The 11,739-nt window shown below is 44.6% G+C and overlaps 1 protein-coding gene across 2 annotated transcripts in view; it reads left to right on the forward strand.

The window, feature by feature from the left end:
- Positions 1–82: 82 nt before the first annotated feature.
- Positions 83–11,739, forward strand: part of LOC143111411 (serine/threonine-protein kinase PAK 3-like) — a 27,901-nt gene continuing 16,244 nt past the window's right edge. For both annotated transcript variants that reach the window (XM_076273640.1, XM_076273641.1), the window contains exon 1: positions 83–568. The gene's annotated coding sequence lies outside the window, so the exon portion shown is untranslated. The remainder of the gene's footprint in view (positions 569–11,739) is intronic.

An 11,739-nucleotide genomic window follows, 5' to 3' on the forward strand; every position in this document is an offset into this window, starting at 1 on the left:
CAATCATTCTCCAGCAAACTCGGTGACATCACCAGCTTGGGAACAGAGGAGAGAGAGACAGAGAGAGAGAGGGAGAGAGAGAGCAGGTTCTTTTTTTCATAGTTTCCTCCTCTCCTGTCGTCCGCCTCCCAGTGTGGATCTACCGGTTTGTCCGGCTCAGCCGTTAATTTGTGACTGAACGAACGAGCGAGCGAGTGAGCACAGGCTTCTTATTTTTGGACTAACAAACAATAAAGGGTTTGGCATCGGCCACAAACCAAAGGACATTACTAAAGACAGGCACAGACGGGAGCAAGGGACACAGAGAGAGAGAAAGAGAGAGAGAGAGAGAGAGAGAGAGACAGAGGGGAGATATTGGATGTGATGGTCAGAGTGCTTTGCCGATAGGGATGATCAGTGCCTCTGTTTGCCTGCACTGATACTGAAGGAAGAAGGGATCTGACCGAAGGAAGAAGGGATCTGACCGAAGGAAGAAGGGATCTGACCGAAGGAAGAAGGGATCTGATAGAAGAGAGACGTTTTCTCAGTGCACACCACAGGAAAGGGAGGATGACAGAACGTCTACCAGGTAAGGAGCGAGTCATATCTCGATGGCAGATGGAAAAGGAATGGGTGGAGGGGGGGGGTAGATTTAATGGATGGATGGATGATAGATGGATGGATGTATGAATGGATAGGCGGAGGACAAGTAGGCCTCTTTTCATCTTCTGTTTCTCTTCTGAAGGCTGATGGTGTCTTGCAAGATATCAGAGAGAGAGGGATGGAGAGAGAGAGGTGGAGGGGGATGGAGAGAGAGAGGTAGAGATAAAGATGGAGAGAGAGAGGGATGGAGAGAGGGAGATGTGGAGGGGGGGTTGCTTTCATGTTTTAGCTGCAGCTGCAGCATCCCCCTTTCCCCCTCCCCTCCCTCACACCCTCCCACACTCCCCCTCTCTTCATCCCTCTCTCTCTCTGTCTCCCCCTTCTTCTCTCCTCCAGCTTGCTCGCTCCCCCCTCCCCCTCTCTCCTCCTTCACCATAATTTAAAGCGTTGCAGAAAGACAGCAGCAGCACAGATGATTCTGTCTAGGAGACACCAAGATGGAGAGGCTAAAAAAAAGGGAGGATTGTGCCTCTTTGGCAGAGGGAGAAGGGGGAGGGAGAGAAGGAAAGAAGGAAAGAGACAGAGAGGGATGCTGGCGTCCATCTTGGGATAGCCATTTTCTCTCTCCCCCCTTTCGATATTCAACACCTCTGCATCCGTGTGTGTGTGTGTGTGTGTGTGTGTGGGTGTGCTACAGCTTAGCACCTGCTACATGGAAAGAGAATGACAAGACATATACAACCACAAACACTGTATCTGTGTTATCTGTGTGTGTGTGTGTGTGTGTGTGTGTGTGTGTGTGTTACTTTGGTCTCAGTTTAAATGCATGTGAGGTAAAGTGGATGTCCAAGGCAGACAAACACATACGGCGTAATGAGGTTTTTCTTCTTTGTTTGGCCTCCTAGCTAGCCTAATAGCCACTAGCAAAGAGAGGCCTCCTGTGTGTGTGTGTGTGTGTGTGTGTGTGTGTGTTTGGGGAGGGAGGAATGATTGATTTTTCTTCTCCTGCAGTCAAGGTTGGTTGCACACATGCACAAACGCACGCACACACACACACACACACACAAAAATCATTTGGCGTGCCGCGGGGGTGATGTTGTAACTCTTTCCTCACATTCAGGAGAAATAAAGAAGAGAGGGGTAAAGAGAGGGGGATTCAGGGGAAGAGGGGTACGTCCTCTTTCCTACCTGTCATCAGGTCCTTTGGGATGTGTGTGTGTGTGTTCACGCATGTTCACGCACACACACACACCTCTGGGGCCCCATAGACGATCTGGTCACATTTGCATAACAGGACCCCTAGCGAGGGCTCCCTGACACGCGCACACACACACACACACACACACACACAAACTTTTAATAGTACTTTCTCCCAGTGAGAATGTCAAGGGTGTCTATGTCAATAACATCTTTGTGTATGTGTCTGTGGTCAGTGTACCTGTATGAGGAAGCAGCATTAGTGAACATGCTGAAAATAAACTGTATGGATGAGTGTAACATTTGTGCATATGTCATCTGGAGAGCTGAGACGCAAAACACAGACTGCGCCTTACAACATACTTTAAAACGTACTGTACCTTAAAAGTTAAGCTTTTCTGGGGTCAGATAATATGGCATAGGGGCTATAGATTACATGCAGTTAAAGCGTAGAGTATGTCCATGGTGTGACTAGGCACACACACACACACACACACACACACACACACACACACACACACACACACACACAGACACTCATACACACTAACCTTAGGACCTTAGATCAGTGTGTCCATGGTGACCTTAGATCAGTGTGTCCACACTACTAACTCTAGTCTACACCAATGACTCTAGTCCACACTACTAACTCTAGTCCACACTAATGACTATTCCATACTACCAACTCTAGTCCACACTAATGACTAATCCATACTACCAACTCTAGTCCACACTAACGACTATTCCATACTACTAACTCTAGTCCATACTAATGACTTTAGTCCTTACTACTAACTCTTGACCTCACTATTGACTCTATTCCATACTACTAACTCTAGTCCATAAAGATTCTAGTCCACACTAATGACTTTAGTCCATACTACTAACACTAGTCCACACTAATGATTCTAGTCCACACTAATGACTTAAGTCCATACTACTAACTCTAGTCTAGAGTGTGGCTACCCGAGCCCGACAGGTCCCGACGGGTCGGGTCGGGTTTGGACAAATATTTAGAAATTGTAGTCGGGTTCGGACACATGGGGGCAATATGCATTTGAAGCTTTACATTTAAAATTCCTTATTATGTTGGGTAACCAACAGGGCTGCTTTACATGATGCAAACGTTTGTCACAACTACATAAACAAATGGTTATGCACATTTCGCACATATGCACATAAGCACAGTCTTGGGTGACGTTAAAAAAAGTTGTTAGCCTATCAGGAGATTTTAAGATTATTTGCGTTGCATAGGCTACTGTGGTAAAGACATAGGCTACCGGTAGGCTATAAGGTCGTCTCGTTCAACTGGATGAGGATTTCCTCGAGTTGCCCCAATTAATGTCAATATGGATCAGTGACAGAGGCACTGTATTTTCAGACTGTTGCAGTTCATTTCAAGACTTTTCGTCAATGGTAAGACAAGAATTCTATTTCAATAGGCTATGCTTGCTTGGGCCTCTTGTGTTAATGTGCGCTGTGTGTGACCTGCGTGCGTGCACGCTCATCTGATTCTCTAGACAATTTGTTGTGTGTTCCGTTTAATGGGTTAAAAAGACAGGCTATCCACAAACGTGAACGTTTAATCACTAGCATGGGAATAACTGAGGCATCATCTGCGTCGGGCTCGGGTCGGGTTCGGACATAAAAATGAAAATGCCTGTCGGGTTCGGACGCAACTCTGTCGGACGCAGGCCGGGTTCGGACAGAAATTTGCGGCCCGATCCGCACTCTACTCTAGTCCACACTAATGATTCTAATCCACACTACTACTAACTGAAGTCCTCACTAATAAGTAGATCTAGTCCACACTTCTAACTCTAGTCCACTCTAATAACTCTAATCAAGTACCTGTATAGAAATCAGATCCCAAAATAGGGGGGAATCTAAATAGATCAGTTGATGTATAGATGTTAATCTTAACTGCATCAGCTAAGGTTGGGTTCATTTGACCTGATCAAATGTGCTGTAGGAATCGACACAGTAAACAATTTTGGTTAAAAACTAACAATCAAGAACGACAGGCATGTTTGTCTGTCCACATGTAACGGTAACCAGCAGGTACATAGCTGTGCAGTTATGAACGTTGTGTAAACCTCCCTCTCGACGCCTTAAGAGATGTGCTAGTGAGAGAGCTAGCAGCCTGGGCTTTTAAGGCTATGACACACCAACACGATTATCGGTAGTCGGACAGTCTGGTGAGGTCGGTGACACAAGTCTGTTCAGGGGAGCGTACCTATGCTCCCCGGGTCCTATGTTCCCCGGGTCCTATGTTCCCCGCTTTGTTTGGGAGCGGGGAACATAGGACTAACCCTAACCCTAACTCCGAGCGGGGAACATAGGACCCGGGGAAAATAGGGATGACATTTCATTTGACGTTCATTTTGGCCGATTTGACTTGTTTGACAGTGGGCAGTCGGACTCAACGACCAATCTGATTGGTAGCTCGAGTTCCCCCATGTTCATGCCCCCAGAGTGTAGCGCTGTAGCTGCCTGGCTTCTTTAGCTGTTGGCTGCAGCAACTCGAGCTAGGTAAAACCGATTGTTTTTTTTTTTTTTCTGTACCGACAGTAGTCAGTGAACTCGAGAAACAGAGATCTATGTGAAAAATCGCTGGAATTCTCCTTTAACATTATATAGCAGCTGTCTGGTCTGACATTTATGTTAGATGTATCTGCGCAGGTGCAATGGTGCTACATAAATATATGAAATTTAATTTTGTACATGAAGTATTACAGTCAACAAGGTTAAGATATGTTTGTCTGTGTAGTTCTTACATAAATGTAGGCCTACATAGATGACTAGCTTGCTAGCTCATGCTGCATACAGTTTCTCAAGTTGCTGTTATGAGTGTTAGATATTTATCGTTTGTGTGTATGGCACACATTGTACATCTTTAATTGTACATCCATGCACAGCCTGACGTGTGCTGTATGGCTCTACTTTTTTTTATAAAGTGAGATGGATGGATGGATGCAGACTGAAAGTTATATTGGGACTAGATAGATGGAGGCATTTCAAAGATCAGAAATCCTGTGTCTGAATTCAAATTTGGTTGAGCATTGCTGGGTCTCTTTACAACACAAGTGTCAATATATAACTGCACTACCTCAGGTGTCAAAACTACAGTTTTCTGAGTATCAAAGCTGCAGTTTTGGATACATTATTTGCAGTTCATATGCAAGAAATGCAATATTTTGCAATATTTAAAAAAAAAAAAAACTGCATTGCACTACATGATACTACACCTAACTGCAGAAATGCAATATGCATGACATGAAAATATTATTGCATGGCATTGTACTTCAGAACTGCAGTTATTCTTTGTAAGGGTATGGCAACACCATGTCGCCAGCATCATAGTATCAGTAGGCAGGAGTCAGTTTTCAAGAGATCGACTTACCTGTGTGTGTATGTGTGTGTGTAACTTGATCAGGGGGAGATCTCTTACTTTGCACCTTGGCCAACATACTCACACACACACAGACATGACAGTACACCCAAGGCAAGGCATGGTGATGTTAAAAAAAATCTAAATAACCTTCAAGTATTTACGTCATACGAGCAGGCATTTCAGTCGTTAAAGGCACATTGTGCAGGACAGGTCTGTACTATATGGTTTTGTTGTTTTGTTCTGTGGGCCCAAGGCACCTCTATATAGCTAGCTGCGTATGTAGCTCTGTAGCTAGCTGTGTATTTCGCTCTGTAGCTAGTGTATGTTGCTCTGTAGCTAGCTGTGTATTTCGCTCTGTAGCTTGCTCTGTACGTCTCTCGGTAGTTAGCTGTGTATGTAGCTCTGTAGCTAGCTGTGTATGTTGCTCTGTAGCTAGCTGTGTATGTTGCTCTGTAGCTTGCTCTGTACGTCTCTCGGTAGTTAGCTGTGTATGTAGCTCTGTAGCTAGCTGTGTATGTTGCTCTGTAGCTAGCTGTGTATGTTGCTCTGTAGCTTGCTCTGTACGTCTCTCGGTAGTTAGCTGTATATGTAGCTCTGTGGCTAGCTTTGTGTGTAGCGCTGTAGGTAGCTGTGTATGTTGCTCTGTGGCTAGCTGTGTGTATAGCACTGTAGCTAGTTGTTATGTGGCCAGCTGTGGTGTTTGTTGTGGTGTCTGCTAATAAACTTGTTGGCTTTAGCAATTCACATCACTAGTTTCATTACTGCTGTAACTTGTGAAGTATTGAATATTTGAAACAATCATTGGACATCAGAAAGAGAGAGATAGACAGTCTGTGACTGTGTGTGTGTATGTGTGTGTGTTTGTGGTTGTGGAGAACACCTCTGGCTATGGGTGTATGTGTGTATGAGAGAAAAAGAGGGGAAAAGAAAGGGTACCTATTGTAAGTTATTAGTCCACAAGGTCATCTTATTCAGTCTGTTCAAGGCATCTTTTTATTCTTTCTCTCTCTCTCTCTCTCTCTCTGTGTGTGTGTGTGTGTGTGTGTGCGCACACATTGGATTAGCACAGGGGGATTGGCGGCCATCTGGCCATTTGGCCTTTGGGGCGACACATTAACACACACACACACACACACTCTCTCTCTCCCTCTCTTTCTCTCTCTCTCTCTCACACACACACATACACACACACACACATGCAACGCCACCAGAATACAGTTCTGATGTTTGTGGCACAGAGAGAGGAGTGAGCCTTTAGTGGAGATACCCCTAGAAATCTCTCTCTCTCTCTCTCTCTCTCTCTCTCTCTCTCTCTGTCATAAACACACACACACACAGTGGCTAATCCCCTGGCTGGTATCATGGATGTGTGTGTGTGATCTTTTGTCATGGAAATGTATACTCCATGCACATGAGGGCATGTGCTGTGTGTGGAGTGTGGCGGGATCTCTCTCTCTCTGTCTGTGTGTGTGTTTGTGTTGGGAGGTGATTCCCTATCTGCACTTACACACACACACACAGACAGACACACACACACACACACACACACACATACTTTCTCTCTCTCTCTCAGTCACACACACACACACACACACACACACACGCACACACGCACACACACACACACGCACACACACGCACACACAGTCACACACACAGTATGTATCCATTGCTTTGTAGGTCAGCTGTGCCTGAGTGGACACAGACGGGAGTCTATGAGAGCAGATGGGCTAGTGGGCGCTCACACACACACACACACACACACACACACACACACACACACACACACACACACACACACACACACACTGTCAATCACTCACTCACTTATTCACACACACACACACACACACACACACACACACACAAACATACACACACACACTGTCAATCACTCACTCACTTATTCACACACACACACACACACACACACACACACTCACACACACACACACATACACACACACACACACACACACTCACTCACTCACTCATGCACTCACTCACACACATATACACACACACACACACTCATACACACTCACTCAATTTAGATAAGATTAGATTAGATTCTTCTGTATTGTCATTGTGCAGAGTACAAGTACAAAGCTAACGAAATGCATTTTGCGTCTAACCAGAAGTGCAAAAAAGATGAAAAGTGCAATGTGATATACAAAGTAGACAGGTGGTGCATAGGCAGGACAAGAAGTAGACAGTAGTATGCAGTTGGTTTACAGAAGGTGGTTTAGAGTAATATTAGTGCAAATTGTCTCTGTGGTTGTGTGTGTGGGGGGGGGCTTACTTACTCACTCACTTATACACTCATGCACAAAGTGTGATTCCCTCAGTTCCTGAGTCCGCTGGTTTAGTCTGCTGTCCCTTCAGTTCCTGCTCAAATGCTTTACATAGGCAAATACTGAGGAGGGCTGCAACGAATGGTTCTCATCACCAACACTCTCTTACCCCTCACTCTCTCACCAACACTCTCTTACCCCCCACTATTTCACCAACACTCTCTCACTCTCTCACCAACACTCTCTTATCCTCACTCTTTCACCAACATTCTCTCACCCTCACTCTTTCACCAACACTCTTACCCTCACTCTTTCACCAACACTCTTACCCTCACTCTTTCACGAACACTCTCTTACCCTCACTCTTTCATCAACACTCTCTTACCCTCACTCTTTCATCAACACTCTCTTATCCTCACTCTTTCACCAACACTCTCTTACCCTCACTCTTTCACCAACACTGTCTTACCCTCACTCTTTCACCAACATTCTCTCACCCTCACTCTTTTATCAACACTCTCTTATCCTCACTCTTTCACCAACAGTCTCTTACCCTCACTCTTTCACCAACACTGTCTTACCCTCACTCTTTCACCAACGTTCTCTTACCCCCACTCTCTCACCAACACTCTTCCCCTCACTCTTTCATCAACACTCTCTTCCCCTCACTCTTTCACCAACACTTTTTTACCCTCACTGTCTCACCAACGCTTTTTTACCCCAGTCTCTTGCCCCGCTCTCTCACTAACTCCCCCTAATCTGCTTGCTACACATAGAGGCTATCAGTGTTATTCACATTCATATAGTTATTCATATCATACTTAACATTATGAGTCTGGGGTGTTTCTCTCAAACTTCCTGGTTACCGGTGGCGCTCAGGGTCAGGCTGAACCCACAGCTTTCGTGGCTACTGTTAGCCCAGCTCCATTGCTACTACACTACCACCGCCCCACTTGTTATTATAAACAGTGTGTTTTGTAATATTGTACACCTGATGACTGAATTGCCCCATATGCCTGTGTACTGGGTCGGGGAGAAGGGGAACTAAGGGGGTAGAAATCCCTGTGGACCGAGTTAGCGTACTGGGTAAGGGTTAGGGTCGGTACTTCAGTACTGGTCTCCTCTAGATAGATAGATAGATAGATAGATAGATAGATACTTTATTGATCCCCAAGGGGAAATTCAAGGGTCTCAGTAGCATACAGACATCACACACAACATGCACTTACAGCAGAAATGGTAAACATAAGTATAAGTATAAACATTTAACTAAACTCCACTGTACAATAAAGACAGTAGAAGATAAGAAAGATAAGAAACTAAATACTAAATACACTATATAAATTAAATTAAGAAAGTCCAATGTGCTTGAGGGTGATCAAGCATAAGACGCTTGTAGTGACAGGGCCGGGACTGGTAAGGTGCTAAAGGGAGTGAGTGTCATGGTGAAGGTGCAAACAGTAGTCCAACCATAGTCCTTAGTTATGTGTGCCTGGCAAGGTGCTCAAGAGAGTGAGTGTCATGGTCAATGTGCAAAAAGTAGTCCAACATTAGTCCAACAGTGCAACAGTGCAAGAGTAAGGTCTAGAGACCAGCATAAATAATATGGACAAATAGGAGAGTAAAGTATAAAGATGAATGATGGATGGGCAGATGGATAGATAGATAGATAGATGGATGGATAGATATGCAGAGAGAAAGAGCGAGAGAGGGAGAAGTGGTCTAAGCCAAGTGTGTGCATGAATAGAGGCCCCATGCAGCACTCTTCCCCCTCTGGCACGAAGCCAGTGGATGGGATTTTAGGGGGATGTTCGGCTTGTAATCTCACAGTGTACGCGTGCCTGTGTGTGTGTGTGTGTGTGTGTGTGTGTGTGTGTGTGTGTGTATGTGTGTGTGTGTGTATACATTGCTCAACTGAAAGCAGATCGCTAGATAGATAGATAGATAGATAGATAGAGAGATTGATAGATAGAATATGCTTAATCATTTGAAGAGTGAAAAGGTTTTGCACATACTTTTCTGAAGTGAAGATGTTAATGTTATTCTCACTTTTAAATAGTGTGTATGTTTATAAACATAAAAGTTGTGTAAATTTCTTTCACATCAGTGTGAGAGTGGTGTTTGTAACATAAATACGTTCTGTCGGTGTGAGGTCAACTAAGGATCAGGATTTTCTATCTATCTGTCTGTGTGTGTATGTGTATTTGACCATATGTTTGTTTACATGCATCTACAAAGGCTAAGCTAGTGAGTGTGTATGTCTGTGTCTGTGTCTCTGTATGTGTGTGTGTGTGTGTGTGTGTGTGTGTGTCAAGAGTGAGAAAGGAATAAGTAAGTTAAGTCATTAAGTGCAGAGGAAACAGTCTGAGAGAGCAAATGTCTTGTGTTTGTGAGAGTCAGAGAATGTGTGTCTGTATTAGAGAGAGAGTGAGAGAGTTGTTAAGAGAATATATGTGTTTGCCAGATGGATAGTTTCGCTGTGGTGGTGACCTCACTACATCACCAGGCTACAGTCTAGAAACACACACACACACACACATACACAGTGAAGGTATATGTTCCTTATTGGTGATGAACTCAATGAGTATCCAGTTCTGATGAAGACAGAGAACAACACACACAAACACACACATGCACACTGCCTTTAGAATAGATAGCACTTTTCAAGGCACCCAAAGCCTTTACAGTGAAGAGGGAACCTCACTAACTACCACCACCAATGTGTAGCACAGCAGCCATTATGCACAAGAACGCTCACCACACACCAGGGCATGAATGAATCAACCAATCACACTGGGGGATGATTAGGGGGCCAGATTGAATGAGCCAATCACACTGGGGGATGATTAGGGGGCCAGATTGAATGAGCCAGGTTGGGAATTTCACCAGGACACCAGAGAACCCCCTACTCTTTGCGATAAGTGCCTTGGGGTCTTTTATGACCAGTGAGTCTTCGGTTTATAAGGATTCATCCGAAGGATGGCATTTCCTGCAGCACAGTGTGCCCGTTACTGCACTGGGGCATTGGGATTGATGTTTGGCCTGAGGGAAGAGTGCCAACTAGCCACCCACCAACGCCACGTCCAGCAGCAACCTAGTTTTCTAAGGAGGTCTCCCATCCAAGTACTAAGCACGCCCACACCTGCTTAGCTTCAGTAATTCAGCAGAGACCGGTATCCACTGGTCTGGATGCTCACTAGAGAGGGAGATGTATAGAAGATGACAGAGAGAGAAAGAGAGAAGGAGGGAGAGAGAGAATGGAGGCTGGAGAGACTCATCTCTTTCAGTCTGTCATACTAGTGTGTGTGCGCGCCTGTGTGTGTGTTTGTGTGTGCGCTCACCTCAGTCATATCAGAGTTTTTCTGTACTTGTTATTACCTCTGTCTCTCTCTCTGTGTGTTTGTGTACGTGTGTGTGTGTGTGTGTGTGTGAGAGAGAGAGAGAGAGAGAGCTCATTGAAATGTGACAGGCAGTGTCCACATTAATCTTTGATACATTTGGAAGGAGCCAATGAAGGAGAAGAGAAGAGAAAGGGATAGAGAAGCACAGAGAGAAAGAGAGAAGGAGAGGGATGGAGAGAGAGGGAGAGAGAATTTATTGAATAAGCCCAAAGCCTTTGCCCAGACCAATGATGCAATAATTATGTATTATTTGTTTGTTTGTTTATTTGTTTTAGACTTTGAGTCATTCATTTCATTCGTCATTTACTCCCATTTTTATCCTTTTTTTTATTCAATTTTATATAAATTACTTTTAATGCAAGATATGTTTTTGTAAACCTTATCAATAATGTACATGGCACAGTCATAATTTAATCATTCAATTGGAAAAAAATGAGAGGAAGGAGAAGGAGGGAGAGAGAGGGAGAGAAAAGGACAGACAGATAGATAGATAGAGATAGAGAGAGAGAGTGGGAAAGGGAGAGAGAGAGAGAGAAACAGACAGACAGAGGGAGGGGGGAAAGGGAGAGAGGGAGAGGGGCTGAACATCTCAGCAAGCACTGATCACAGATATATACTGAGAATTGTTTTGATTTTTAAAAGTAATGTTGATTTGTATGTACAGGCGGGGTTGAATGTTTGTGTGTGTGTGTGTGTGTGTGTGTGTGTGTGTGTGTGTGTGTGTGTGTGTGTGTGTGTGTGTGTGTGTGTGTGTGTGTGTGTGTGTGTGTGTGTGCGTGCGTGCGTGCGTGCGTGCGTGCGTGTGTGTGTGAGAGATAAGAGATGTTCCTGGTCTGAAAACATTCCTGCGTTTCTGTGCTGATGGTAAACA

The sequence above is a fragment of the Alosa pseudoharengus genome, unplaced genomic scaffold, assembly GCF_046254945.1.
Source record: "Alosa pseudoharengus isolate Yale_2024_CS ecotype anadromous, Long Island Sound unplaced genomic scaffold, YU_APseudo_1.1 YU_APseudo_1.1_scf_8, whole genome shotgun sequence".
Classification (NCBI taxonomy): Eukaryota; Metazoa; Chordata; class Actinopteri; order Clupeiformes; family Clupeidae; genus Alosa; species Alosa pseudoharengus.